This window comes from Schistocerca gregaria, unplaced genomic scaffold (genome assembly GCF_023897955.1).
Source record: "Schistocerca gregaria isolate iqSchGreg1 unplaced genomic scaffold, iqSchGreg1.2 ptg000420l, whole genome shotgun sequence".
Taxonomy (NCBI): Eukaryota; Metazoa; Arthropoda; class Insecta; order Orthoptera; family Acrididae; genus Schistocerca; species Schistocerca gregaria.
In genome coordinates this window covers 996,450-999,576 of record NW_026061851.1, presented here as the reverse complement: position 1 = coordinate 999,576, position 3,127 = coordinate 996,450, and the positions used below count along the sequence as shown (strand labels likewise).

The 3,127-nt window shown below is 46.9% G+C and overlaps 1 non-coding gene across 1 annotated transcript; it reads left to right on the top strand.

The window, feature by feature from the left end:
• The first annotated feature begins 2,515 nt into the window (after positions 1-2,515).
• On the top strand, positions 2,516-2,587 carry Trnai-aau (transfer RNA isoleucine (anticodon AAU)). Its single transcript has one exon. It is a non-coding gene; the product is annotated as a tRNA-Ile (tRNA).
• Positions 2,588-3,127: the final 540 nt, after the last annotated feature.

The window sequence follows — 3,127 nt, the reverse complement described above, 5'->3', positions numbered from 1 at the left end:
AATCCTCAGGGGTGTGAGCGTTTCGAGATGAGTCGTATACATGTAAATGTTGGTCGTCAGTGACCGTGTGGCCTAATGGATAAGGCGTCGGACTTCGGCTCTGAAGATTACAGGTTCGAATGCTGTCACGCTTGTGTTTTTCCAGTTCTGAAAAAGAAACATACCGTTTTAATGTAGCAATTGAGCAGTACGAAACCGTCTGAATGTTGCTGTTGACCATTTTTTGCTTGGAGATGCTCTTGAGCTTGAAACACACACAGCAAGACCGGTGTTAACTAACGAAATGGTCGGCAGAGTGCCGACACCGCGAGTTTTGACTGGCACTTGCACATCTAAAACAACGTCGGAAAGTAACTCGTTCGGCTTTTGAGTCACATAAAGTATGTGTGTTAATTTTGACGCCACTAGCTCTGCTTGTTGTCATGCAATTTCTTTGCCTCTCAGACATGATTATGACATAAAAGTGAAGTGCGTGACGAGTGTGACGTTAGGAAAACATTAGGCAGCATGGAGAGATGCTGTATGGGACCACCCAACCCAAACGAGTACTGTGTGACGTGCTACCCGGCAAGTATTCACCGAGGTAGCCGGCTATCTCAGTCGGTAGAGCGTCAGACACTTAATCCCAGGGTCGTGGGTTCGAGCCAGACGCTGGGCGGAACGGAATTTTGTTCCGCTGCAGGTGTAAATTACCGTTTTTCTGATTAACGAGATTTAATGGAAATAGCAACTTTAAACTTTGCCTACGTCTCTGTCAGTCGCAAGGAAACTGTATTTGAAGGTGAAGGTGATTTTGTAGACATGTGTAAAAGACATGTTCTGAAAAGCAAGTGTTGTGGTTTGGAGAGCACATCGGTTACGTGTCAGATGTGTAGCCAAGCAGTAATTTGTCGCCATAGCTGCAAATATTAGCCGATAATATGAATTGTTGTCAGCTAAAGTCTGATGATGCAGACGACCGTAAGGACGAAGTACCCAAGAGTACCGTTAGGCCGCGCCTCTTTAGCTCAGTGGTAGAGCACTGGTCTAATAAACCAGGGGTCGTAAGTTCCATCCTCACAGGAGAAAGATGAATTTTGGAAATCAGTTGCGCGTCGTGGCCGTATAGCAAACAGTACCTGTGATGACGAACAATTAGCGACAGGCGTTTTTTTAAGATTTACTCTCAGATGTGATTAAGGCGAATGGCGCAGATAAAGCATTTGCCAAAGCGGTACAGCATAAGGTGGGACGAGGCAGTCTGAATTACATTTTATAGATGTATTTCTCACATATCTCAGAGCCTCTCGCGATCTTCGTCGTCGTCGTCGTCGTCGTCGTCGTCGCCGCCGCCGCTTCTGCAGAAGTAGCAAATGGCCATCGTAGCAAATGCGGCGAGGGACGCCCTGCCTTCGATTCGGAATGCACAAAGTGTGTGGTCTTGTTTCTCAGTCTATATTTGGTCGGTCACGTCAGAGGTTGAATGTAACGAATGGGTGGGAAAGAGCAAGAGGCAGCGGCTGTGTAGAACGAAAACACAAATCCTCAGGGGTGTGAGCGTTTCGAGATGAGTCGTATACATGTAAATGTTGGTCGTCAGTGACCGTGTGGCCTAATGGATAAGGCGTCGGACTTCGGCTCTGAAGATTACAGGTTCGAATGCTGTCACGCTTGTGTTTTTCCAGTTCTGAAAAAGAAACATACCGTTTTAATGTAGCAATTGAGCAGTACGAAACCGTCTGAATGTTGCTGTTGACCATTTTTTGCTTGGAGATGCTCTTGAGCTTGAAACACACACAGCAAGACCGGTGTTAACTAACGAAATGGTCGGCAGAGTGCCGACACCGCGAGTTTTGACTGGCACTTGCACATCTAAAACAACGTCGGAAAGTAACTCGTTCGGCTTTTGAGTCACATAAAGTATGTGTGTTAATTTTGACGCCACTAGCTCTGCTTGTTGTCATGCAATTTCTTTGCCTCTCAGAAATGATTATGACATAAAAGTGAAGTACGTGACGAGTGTGACGTTAGGAAAACATTAGGCAGCATGGAGAGATTCTGTATGGGACCACCCAACCCAAACGAGTACTGTGTGACGTGCTACCCGGCAAGTATTCACCGAGGTAGCCGGCTATCTCAGTCGGTAGAGCGTCAGACTCTTAATCCCAGGGTCGTGGGTTCGAGCCAGACGCTGGGCGGAACGGAATTTTGTTCCGCTGCAGGTGTAAATTACCGTTTTTCTGATTAACGAGGTTTAATGGAAATAGCAACTTTAAACTTTGCCTACGTCTCTGTCAGTCGCAAGGAAACTGTATTTGAAGGTGAAGGTGATTTTGTAGACATGTGTGAAAGACATGTTCTGAAAAGCAAGTGTTGTGGTTTGGAGAGCACATCGGTTACGTGTCAGATGTGTAGCCAAGCAGTAATTTGTCGCCATAGCTGCAAATATTAGCCGGTAATATGAAGTGTCGTCAGCCTAAGTCTGATGGTGCAGACGACCGTAAGGACGAAGTACCCAAGAGTACCGCTAGGCCGCGCCTCTTTAGCTCAGTGGTAGAGCACTGGTCTAATAAACCAGGGGTCGTAAGTTCCATCCTTACAGGAGAAAGATGAATTTTGGAAATCAGTTGCGCGTCGTGGCCGTATAGCAAACAGTACCTGTGATGACGAACAATTAGCGACAGGCGTTTTTTTAAGATTTACTCTCAGATGTGATTAAGGCGAATGGCGCAGATAAAGCATTTGCCAAAGCGGTACAGCATAAGGTGGGACGAGGCAGTCTGAATTACATTTTATAGATGTATTTCTCACATATCTCAGAGTCTCTCGCGATCTTCGTCGTCGTCGTCGTCGTCGTCGTCGTCGCCGCCGCCGCTTCTGCAGAAGTAGCAAATGGCCATCGTAGCAAATGCGGCGAGGGACGCCCTGCCTTCGATTCGGAATGCACAAAGTGTGTGGTCTTGTTTCTCAGTCTATATTTGGTCGGTCACGTCAGAGGTTGAATGTAACGAATGGGTGGGAAAGAGCAAGGGGCAGCGGCTGTGTAGAACGAAAACACAAATCCTCAGGGGTGTGAGCGTTTCGAGATGAGTCGTATACATGTAAATGTTGGTCGTCAGTGACCGTGTAGCCTAATGGATAAGGCGTC